Source organism: Bos indicus x Bos taurus, chromosome 1 (genome assembly GCF_003369695.1).
Source record: "Bos indicus x Bos taurus breed Angus x Brahman F1 hybrid chromosome 1, Bos_hybrid_MaternalHap_v2.0, whole genome shotgun sequence".
Lineage (NCBI taxonomy): Eukaryota > Metazoa > Chordata > Mammalia > Artiodactyla > Bovidae > Bos > Bos indicus x Bos taurus.
Window position 1 is genome coordinate 136,586,652 of NC_040076.1, and position 11,556 is coordinate 136,598,207.

Consider the following 11,556-nt stretch of genomic DNA (forward strand, 5'->3'; position numbering starts at 1 on the left):
CCTCTGTCATCCCCTTCTTCTCCTACCCTCAATCTTTCCCAGCATCAGGGTCTTTTCAAATGAGTCAGTTTGTCTCCTTAGGTATGTTTATTCCTATTTAATTCTTATTGTTGCAGTGGTGAATGGGATTGATTATTAACTTCTCTCTCTGATTTTTCATTGTTAGTATATAGAAATACAAATGATTTCTGTGTATTGATTTTGTACCCTGTGACTTTGCTAAATTCACTGGTTAGCTCTTAGTAATTTTCTGATACTATCTCTAGGGTTTTCTATGTACAGTATCATGTCATGTGCAAACAGTGAGAACTTTATTTCTTCTTTTCCAATCTAGATTCCTTTTATTTCTTTTTCTTCTCTGATTGCTATAGCTAGGACTTTCAGAACTATGGTTAATAATAGTGGTGAAAGTGGACACCCTTGTCTTGTTCCTGATCTTAGGGGGAATGCTTTCAGTTTTTCACCACTGAGAATAATATTTCCTGTAGGCTTATAGGCTTATCATATATGGCCTTTATTATATTGCATTAGGTTCCTTCTATGACCATTTTCTGAAAAGTTTTAACCATAAATGGGTGCCGAATATTTTCAAAGACTTTTTGTACATCTACTGATATTATCATATGGTTTTTATCTTTCAATTTTTTAATATGGTGTATCATATTAAATGATTGATTTGCATATATTTGCATATATTGAAGAATCCTTGCATCCCTGGAATAAACCCAACTCGATCATGGTATATGAGCTTTTTGATGTGTTGCTGAATTCTGTGAAACCAACCTAACAGTTTTAAATTTATGTTTGATGTCTTTAAGTTACAGCTTATGAAACCTTTGGAAAAAAGAATTTTACTCCATAAAAATAATCCCCATTCAATTATCTCCTCTGTATATTTCTTAAATAAGCTCTAAAAGTGGTCCTTGAACTGTTGTTTATCAACAAAAACTCATAAGCAACCATAATTCCCACTAATAGCGACGAAAACTCTGCAGAATTTCTAGTCTCAGGTGTAGGAGCATAACAGTTATTTATAGGCACATTCTATAAATAACAGCAAATTGTCCCGTTAAGAAAATATAAAAATTGTTAGATGAGATCCTGGTAGCAGCTGTATCATCAGCATTTGCTATCCTGCCAGTTGTTGAGGTGCTATTTAAAATTAGCAAGAGTTTATGTGTTCAAACTAATTACTGCTTAAATTTCATCTCCATTCCTGCAGGACAGTCCCACTTTTAAATTCTCAAAGATCTTTTTGATAAAAACTCAAGTATATAAGCCCTTTGTAACTAAATCACCTGGAAAAGATTTATAATTTTTGCAAGTTTGCTTCACTTGTTCTCATTCTATATCCTAATAATACACCGGTAACAGAGCTTTTCTGCAACTTTTCCCTTTGTCTTTTAAAGGACCTGCATGAAGGGTTAAAAAGTCAAATTCAAGGCAATAGGCATTCTGGCTAGATCCACCTTTTTCAATGAGTCCCTTGCTTCATCCTTTCAAGTAACACTTTAGGTTTTCACAGTCTTATTACTGGCAGTAAAACTGACAATCCATTTAAAATCATTTACAGATAAAATAAGAACAATCTTTTGGACAATATGGTTTTGACACAAAAGTGCAGGATTTAAGAGTCACTGAGAGACACCCACATCAAAATGACACTAAGAACAAAAAGCAGTATGAAGGGACCCAGCATCACAAACACTTAAGCAGACTGTTGCTATTTAGTCCCAAATCCTATCTGACTTTTTTGTGACCCCATGGACTATATAGCCTGCCAGGTTCCTCTGTCCATGGGATTTCCCAAGCAGGTATACTGGAATGGGTTGCCATCTCCTCCTCTAGGGGATCTTTCTGACCCAGGGACTGAACCTGTGTCTCCTGCACTGCAGGTGAATTCTTTACCATTGAGCTCTTCGAGCAGATTACAGTCAGGCAGTCAGGGTATAAGCAAAGAATTTGCACACACAGCAAAATTAAGTCTAAGTGCATGGCTTGTGTTAAGTAAAAACTCACACAGAGCCCTTACTTAGCCAGGATGAATGAGTATACTCAGAAAAATAATACACTAATGAATGAAGGAAGGAAATGGTTTTAATCAAGGCTATTTATCTTCAAAGCACACACTCTGCATAACCAACTGGAAAGGATTTTTACACAAATATGAAAACTTTCAAAGAGCAAACAAGATACTAACTTTCCACCTTGAATTTGTAAAATGAAAGAATAAACTTTTTCATCATTTTGCTCTCACTCTCAAGTAATGAGTTAAAAATATGAGTTTGTCTTGAAATGCCTCAAAAAAATATGGGTGTCTAATGTAAATTTCTTTCAACTTGGCTGTTGGTGAAAACTTTTATGTTGGGGGAAAACTACTTTTGCCTTTATTTTCTGACCAAACTCTCCTGCAACAGAACACTGTTTTTCTGCTACACTGTACACCTGAAAATATTGTAGATATTCACATGATAGAAACTAATTTGTGAACTTAGGATTTCCTCATACATCTACGTCCTACTGAAAATGCAGAAGGAAGGAAAACCATTGCTAAGGCAAAGGCTGACCCAAGTAATAACCAAAGAGAGAATCCCTTATTACTGGCTTCTTAAAAAGCCTAGTTTTATTTGTAACTGGATTCAAAACCTAAGTGAATTATATCTCTAGGTTAGGTCAGTTTCAAATAAAAGGTAAAAAATATATATAAATGGTTAACAGAACATTAATTTTTACCCATATTAAAAAGCTACAACTAGACTTAGAATGTGCTGTGTCTGAGAGAAAATTGATATGAACTTTAACCCTGTTTTTAAATTTTTAATCTTTATGTTTTAATATATAACTCAAGGGTAGACAGAAGTATTTTTCAACAAATCAGTAATGTGAATGACATCTACCATACAGGGATCTTTAAACAGCTATAAAACAGATCACTAAGTAAGGTTTTAGTACACTCTATCCTAGTTTTCTTTACTTGCTGAAGAACTTCAGAGATAAATATTATAAGAAAGCCAGTTCAAAGCCAAAATGAACTTTCAAATACTTCTACCATCATAGGGTAGGGCAAACTAATCTAAGACCCCCTGATTCTCTTTATAAAACCCATTCCTCTCTAATTAGAAACTGAATATATATTCATGAAATAAAAGGGCAAGAGAAATTCAAAAGCAACCCATAAATCTGAAAAAACACTTAACGTGATCTCAATGGGGGGAGAAGCAAGCATATATACCATAGCAGTTAATTTTGCTGGCCTTTCCTAGTCAATGTAAATTAAATACTGAAAAGATATCTATCTCTTCATATTTTAGATTACATCTGAAGGGATAATTCTTATTTTTAACAAATAGATCTCTATTTACTATAAAATAATAATAATGTTTTTGCCAGGAAAGATACATGGTTATGACTCTTCCCTTTCCAAAATTTAAAAATGCCTTGAAATATTCACCTCAGGGGGAAAAAAAAAAAAAAAACCTAAGAAATATGTTCACTTAAACAATTCTGTGAAATCAGCAGTAGGGATCATTTACATATTTCTAGTTTGCACACATTCTTAAAGTTTTCTAGAAGACACAAATTTCTATTTCATTTTATCTTTGAATCTAACTTGGCTTATGCAAGACCAAAATATACTAATTCAATAAACTGTTCTTCAGCTCACAAACAGGCCCTTAATAATCTTGCTCTCACAGACCCTAATGGTAAGAAAGATTTTCAACTGCCACATTTTAACTTCTTTTTCTTAACATTAAACACACAATGGGGGAATAAACTTCCTAGGCATATGGCAAATATAACTTGAAGACAGTAAGCATCAGATCAGATCAGATCAGTCACTCAGTCGTGTCCGACTCTTTGCAACCCCATGGATCGCAGCACGCCAGGCCTCCTTGTCCATCACCAACTCCCAGAGTTCACCCAGACTCACGTCCATCGAGTCAGTGATGCCATCCAGCCATCTCATCGTCTGTCATCCGCTTCTCCTCCTGCCCCCAATCCCTCCCAGCATCAGAGTCTTTTCCAATGAGTCAACTCTTCCCATGAGGTGGCCAAAGTACTGGAGTTTCAGCTTTAGCATCATTCCTTCCAAAGAAATCCCAGGGCTGATCTCCTTCACAATGGACTGGTTGGATCTCCTTGCAGTCCAAGGGACTCTCAAGGGTCTTCTCCAACACCACAGTTCAAAAGCATCAATTCTTCGGTGCTCAGCCTTCTTCACAGTCCAACTCTCACATTCATACATGACCACTGGAAAAACCATAGCCTTGACTAGACGGACCTTTGTTGGCAAAGTAATGTCTCTGCTTTTGAATATGCTACCTAGGTTGGTCATAACTTTCCTTGCAAGGAGTAAGCGTCTTTTAATTTCATGGCTGCAGTCACCATCTGCAGTGATTTTGGAGCCCCCCAAAATAAAGTCTGACACTGTTTCCACTGTTTCCCCATGTATTTCCCATGAAGTGATGGGACCGGATGCCATGGTCTTCGTTTTCTGAATGTTGAGCTTTAAGCCAACTTTTTCACTCTCCACTTTCACTTTCATCAAGAGGCTTTTGAGTTCCTCTTCACAAACTTAAATTCTGAAACTTTAAAAACCCCACTGATTTTAGACTTATGTTAGAGGTCACTTTTCCTTTTAAGTAGTCCATAAAAATACAAGTAAAACTCAACTATGTAGGCTGCTAAATAAAGTTAAGAGCATGTGAAAAGTACTAGGAAATTATGTTTAGCTTTATTGAATGAATCATACTTAAATACAACTTTGCACAGGTAACTGTCTCAAGTTTGCAACAGTGTCACAACTATATTGGCTTAAGTTACTTGCTACAAAGATATCCCCCAACTCACTGATTCTTAAAGGAGTTTCCAGAACTAAGAATCATACCATAAGGTAAGAGATGTTACTGACTGGCATGTGCTAAGCATCTGTGAACACAGCTGAAGCAGGAAAAGGTGTTGAAAAGAACATTTAATTCAATGTATTGAATTAAAGTAATGGTTGCAAGAGTGGAAGTTGGGGTGGGGCTGCTGCCCCTTGAGACACTATGATTAGAAACACTTCTAGGATTTAGGAGATGGAGCTACATACCCCTCAACAAGCAAGACAGTCCCACAGACTGAGAACTGTCCTCAAGTTACTTTCAAATATCCAAGTGGTCATTCACATAGATAAAAGCCTATTTACAGCTAATCCCAGAATTTAGTTTTACATTACAATGCTATGCTAAGTCACTTCAGTCGTGTCCGACTCTGTGCGACCCCATAGATGGCAGCCCACCAGGCTCCCCCGTCCCTGGGATTCTCCAGGCAAGAACACTGGAGTGGGCTGCCATTTCCTTCTGCAATGCATGAAAGTGAAAAGTGAAAGTGAAGTCGCTCAGTCGTGTCCGACTCTTAGCAACCCCATGGATTGCAGCGTAGTAGGCTCCTCTGTCCATGGGATTTTCCAAGCAAGAGTACTGGAGTGGGGTGCCATTGCCTTCCCCGTTATATTACAATACAAATCATGAAATATGTTTTGCCATTTAATATACACATAATTTTCCTGGAATGCATACATCATAAAAACTATGAGAAGTCTGAATTCTCATGGCTTTTCAGAGTATCTGTATTATGTCTGCATTTTTGATGGATATTTTTTACTGTTTTTTTCAGTACTTTAAAGCTGTCACTTAGCTGTCCTCTGGCTTGCATGGCTTCTCTGCTGTAACTCTTATCTGTGTTTATTTGTATAGAATGTTTCTCTTTTCTTTGGTTACTTTAACAGTTTCTCTTAGGAGAAGGACATTTGAATTTGATGCCTTATGCAGGTTTTTTAAGTGGCAGGTGTTTATCCTGCTTGGTGTTCTTTAAGTTTCTTGCACCTCCAGGTTGATGTCTGGCATTAATTTCAAATAATTCTTGATTATTTCCTCAAATATTTCAACATTTCTTCTGTCCTCTTCCAGGATTCCAATTATGCATGTATTTAAATGTGTTAGATAGAATCGCCAAGCTCTTCTTTTTTTAAACTCTTTGTGTTTCACTTGGATAATTTCTGATATCTACAAATTCACTGATTCTTTCTTTGGTTGTGTCAGATCAACCAATGAGCCCAAAGGCATCCTGCAATTTGTTACTATGTAGTAAAACTTCTGACATTTCCTTTTGATTCTTTCTTATAATTTCTATCTTTCAGCTGAAACTACCCACCTGCTTTTGTATGCTGTCCACTTTTTGTTCATACCTTTAACATCAATAATAGTGACTATAGTGAAGTCACTCAGTCGTGTCCGAATCTTTGCGACCACGTGGACTGTAGCCTACCAGGCTCCTCAGTATTCCTTGCCAGGAATTTTCCAGGCAAGAGTACTGGAGTGGGTCGCCATTTCCTTCTCCAGGGGATCTTCCCAACCCAGGGATCGAACCGGGGTCTCCCGCACTACAGGCAGATGCTTTACCGTCTAAGCCACCAAGGAAGCCTCTAACATCAATTATAGTCGTTTTAAATTCCCTTATCAGATAGAAGCACCTGTGTTAGCCAAAGAGTAATCCTGGTGATTGCTCTTTCTCTTGAGAATGTTTGTCTTTTGTATGTCTTGTAATTTTTTGCTGAAAGTGGGACATGTAATAGGACAGCAGAGATAGAGGTAAGTAATTTTTGTGAAGGGAAATGGGTACATCTTTTCTTTGCTGAGTCTTTAGTGCAGGATGTTAGGAGTTGGGCTGAGTTTATGATTTGCTGTTGCTATGGTTACCCCCGGAGAAGGGAATGGCAACCCACTCCAGTATTCTTGTCTTGGAGAATTCCATGGACAGAGGAGCCTGGTCCATACTCTTTGGTTCATGAGGCTGCAAAGAGTCAGACATGACTGAGCAACTAATACTTTCACTTTTGTGGTTTTATCCCCACTGTATTACAGGCTTCAAATATCTACAGAACAGCTTCTGTCTAGGTTGAGAATGGTTTATTAAAGCAATGTCTATTTGATTCTTTGCCCTGTGCCTCTTTGCATAATCTTATTCCTCATCTTGTACTATTTTGCAGTTGCTTGTTATTCACAGTTTCTTAACTTAGTGGCAGGGAGGTGGGGCTATAGTCTCTGTTGTCCTGATTAAGGTTTAGTCCTAGACATACATTGTGTCTCTGGATCTCAGAGGTGTAATTTTCCTGTTTCCCCAGCCTGGAATTTTGGGCTTGGTGCCCCTCCCTCAAAAATATGCTCTCCCCAGTTTCTATCTTCCCTCAGCTCACCAACAGGGCCTGCTGGCAGAGATGCCATTCTCTCTAAAGATTAAGGTTTTTATTCTATAGGAGAGAGAGAATCAAGAGTTTTTTGCACCTCCTGAAAACTCTGCTGCTCTTCTCTGGGTCAGCACCACAACAGACACTCCCCAGATCTCATTCCAATCTTTCCTAGGAGTACCCAGTGAACAATGTAGATAAAGAAGTGAGCTCAGCCTTCATCAACTTGTCAGCTATTCAAGCTGAATGCTCTTTATCAGTGTCCAGCTGTGTCTACTGAAGGTGAACCTGAGTTCATACGTACTCTTTCTCTCCTTAAATTTCCGGCCACTGGTTTGCTCTGTGGCCTCAGCAACTTAATAGGTTCAAAAAAAAAAAAAAAAATCATGAATTTGAAGTTAGTCCAATTCTTTTTTTGATCCTACAGAGGAACCAAAGGGCTCTTTTTGTCCCAGGGCCAAAGCCAGAGGTGGTTATACTAATTTATAAACTATTTCAGGGTAGTAAAGGAGCTGTTACAAATTATTTGAAATAAAAAGGAGGTCTTTACTGGGTTTGATAAAGTTGAGAAACACTGACTTAAAGGATCTTTTTGAAAACAACTCCCATCTAACCACTAATAAGCATTACGGTAAACATTTAGGCCTAAAACTATTAGTAGCAACAAAATTTTTGATAGTTTATCTGCTTAGATGTGCCTCTATTTTACTAATTTTAAGTAATCAGTCAGAGAAAAATGGGAAAGGTATGTGCAATGGAAACCTCAAATTCAAGTAGAAGTAGTTTAGGAATATAGCCAAATTAGTTAAAACAGAGTTTTAAATTTCAACTATAATTTAGTATCTATCTCCCTTCTACAAATTCGATAACAAAGCCAGTATTGTTTCCTTCCACCTAAGCAACCAGCTTCTATTTATTTGTGGATAAAGTTAATTCTTAAAAATAACTCATCCTTTTCATAATTGCATAACTTTTTCCCTTATAACGTTCATATATTTTACTGTTTACTACTGCCAGTTTAGAAAAAAGAGGAATATCCATTACCTCCCGGTGGAATACAAATTGTGGTATTTTTCCATGAACTAGACTATAGAATGTAAAATTCCTATCTCTTAATAACCCTCTGACTCTACTTTTCCTCCATTAATATGTGCCACTTCCTGTTTTCAAACAAAGAATATAATGTAAGATTTCTAAACCAGGATGGGCTTATATTCATTCCATTGTGATATTAACCCCACAAGCCAAGTTTAAGATACAGCTGCTTAAACTGTTTCACATTACATTTAAAATGTTAACATGATCTTACATTATATGCTAGTCAAACAATAAAGCACTTCTAAAAAACAGTGAAATCAAGTCTTTTGGGGACACTCAATTATTGACGAGTTTTTTAAAACCTCTTTTTTTTTTAAAGGCAAGTCCTGTTTCATTTCCCCATAAACTCACAGAGTACTGGTAATATACCTAACACCTGTAATTTCCTTAGGCTCTCTAGACTACTTTCAAACCTAGAAATCTGTCAGATCCATCAACCAAGAAGAAAACACAGTAAGACAATCTTTGGGACAGGTCCTAAAAAAATATTCTGAAATTTAACTTTTCACCCAAGACTCTACACTCCAAGACGCTCAAAATAACTCTACAGTATAACCTCCTTCACAATGGGCAACAGCCATCAGGTAGAAGCCCAAGGGGAATCAGGGTCGGATCAAAGGGAAAAGCAGAGAGAGGAACCGAGAAATCTCTAACTTCGGGAAACCACTGCCACATTTGGGGAAGACTTCTAATTTTCTCCCCTAAGCAATCTGTAAAGGAAAGTCTCACAAGAGAGGTTACCTTAACACCCTACACGATTTAGGGGAGGACACTTTTTAAGTGTAGAGTCAAATCCGCGTTTGACTCTAAGTCCCACTTCACCCATCTAAAGGCCGCATTCAGAGACAAAATCACAGCAGCGGAGGAAAGGCCCCTATGAATAAGCTCTCGTGGAAAAGGGAAACGCTGAGGGGAGAAAAGGAGAAAACTTCATTTTGGAAAAGGGAGGGGCTGGAGAAGAAACGACGCGGGTGCTCCCCATTTCCTAACAAAACGAAACAAAGCTACGCAAATAAAGTTAAAAATCTATGCAATACTTGGCAGGAAGGAGGGTCACTGACCCACGGAAACAAGAGTTCCAGGCATCTAGCAGAAGAGCGCTCAGACTAGCAGGATGAAAGGGAATCCGGAGGGCGGAGCCCAGAGGGCTGCAAACCCAGAGGAATAAGGGCTGAGCGGGGTAAGGATGTGCAGAGTGCAGTGCGGGGACCGTGGTGGGAAGAAACCCAGAAAACGAGGCGAAAAGAGGGGTGGGACTGAACATGGCAGGGCTCTGGGTGACTGTCACTCAGAACCGCAGGGGGGCAGGCAGGGTGGGGGTGGCGGGGTCCGACTGCTCCTGACCAGCAGCCTGGGGGGAGGGTAATCTGATTTCCTGAACTGCTGGAGGTTGCGGCCCTCTACCACCCTTCCTTCTCCCTGCCCTTGGCGGCCCAAGTCCTCGCAGCGTGGCGAGGGGATAAAGCAAAGCTCGAGTCCGGTGCCCGTGGTGATTTACCTTCGCGGGAGGCTGGAGAGGCTCCAGCCCGAGCTCCTCCTGCCGCCGGCTCAGCGTCCAGAGTGGGATGAGGTGTCCTCCGGCCTCCTCCCCTACACCACTTCCCCTTTCCCCGCCGAAGCCCCGTAGCTCCACTGCCGCGGGTTCCTGGTGCCGCGGCGGCGCTGCCTCCCCGCCCCCTCCACCTCCTCCCTCTGCCTCTCAGAGGCTCACTCTGGAGGCCGCCATCTTCGCTCAGGCTGTGAGGACCGCGCTCCAGTACGCCTGCGTCGCCCTTACCCAGAGTGTCACGAGACCCAGTCAGCTGATTTCAGTTCTTCCGCCTCCTGTTCCACCCTCTTGTATGCATTTCTCCGCCCTCCCCGTCGTATTCGCCTGCTTGCCATGAGATTCCGCGTTCAGCCTGCTGGCTGGTAGACACGCCTTCCTCCCCAAACGTAGTTGAGACATGCGCAGAATCTCCAGGAAGATGGTGGGAGGAAGACTCCACGCCCCGCGCGAAAGGAATCTGCATCTCAGCCTGTGGCTTTGAGTTCTGCTCGTGGTCGTTGTGCAGAACAGGTTATGTACTCTTAATCTCATCAAGTGTTGTTTTAAAGCATTTACCCAGTCTTGTCCTGAAATGCCGTGGAGTATCCGCGGGAAGATCTATACCCCGTTTGCTGGATTGAGAGCCAGCAGTTTCACCAGCTACTGAGACTCGCAGAAAACAGCTGAAAAGAGTTTAAATATGTGTTGGTTTGGGAAGTCACCGAGACCAAAGCTTCCGAAGTACAGACGGCGTTTTCCTGCTGGGAGTGCCAGAAAAATAATACTGATAGCTCCCATTTATTGCTAATCACGTGTCAAGGGGTTTGCTTAGTTAATCCTCAACACTGTGGAGTAGGAATTATCCTTGTTTTGCAGGTAAACTGAGGCCCCTCTACACAGTAGGGAACTCAAGGAATCTGACTCCAAAGTTTGTGCCTTGTCTATTATCTCCCTAATGTATGTGGAAGCTGGAAGAGAGGAATAGGGTTAAAGAAAAGACAGTAGTGTGTGTTACCTGTGGGTAAGGGTTTGATTAAATTCACTCTCCACTCCCAGATCTGAGACCTAGAGACCGCAGTTCAAAAACAACTTGAAGTTTGTTTAGTTACTTTTCTTCCAACACTGCAAATTTTAAAACTCTCATGGAAACTACAAAAGATAGCTGATATACGTGGCTAGCATGAATGCATTATTTTATGACGGTTAAAGGTCTCTGATAAGAGGTTTGATAACTGCTCAGCAGAGCAGTGCTAAGATAGTATTGTTCTTTGAGTGGCTGACTCATTTTTAGAGATGGAAATTGCAGGATGGAAAACGCAGGCAATGGTTTTACAGATTTTTGTTTACTGATTCTTTTGCCCTTTTGCCCTACTTGAGGTCCAAAGAAACTGCTTCTATCTTTACAGTAGACTTTCCTGAATTGTGACAGTAAGATAAGGTACATCTCAGTCAGTTCAGTTCAGTCGCTCAGTCTGGTCCAACTCTTTGCAACCCCATGAATTGCAGCATGCTAGGCCTCCCTGTCCATCACCAACTCCAGGAGTTCATTCAAACTCACATTCATCGAGTCAGTGATGCCATCCAGCCATCTCATTCTCTGTCGTCCCCTTCTCCTCCTGCCCCCAATCCCTCCCAGCATCAGAGTCTTTTCCAATGAGTCAACTCTTCCCATGAGATGGCCACAGTACTGGAGTTTCAGCTT

At 40.3% G+C, this 11,556-nt stretch overlaps 1 protein-coding gene across 1 annotated transcript in view; it reads right to left on the reverse strand.

Moving 5' to 3' along the window:
- Nucleotides 1-10,036, reverse strand: part of DNAJC13 (DnaJ heat shock protein family (Hsp40) member C13) — a 163,704-nt gene extending 153,668 nt beyond the window's left edge. Inside the window, 1 exon segment of the mRNA XM_027546014.1 lies at nt 9,825-10,036. The gene's annotated coding sequence lies outside the window, so the exon portion shown is untranslated.
- Nucleotides 10,037-11,556: the final 1,520 nt, after the last annotated feature.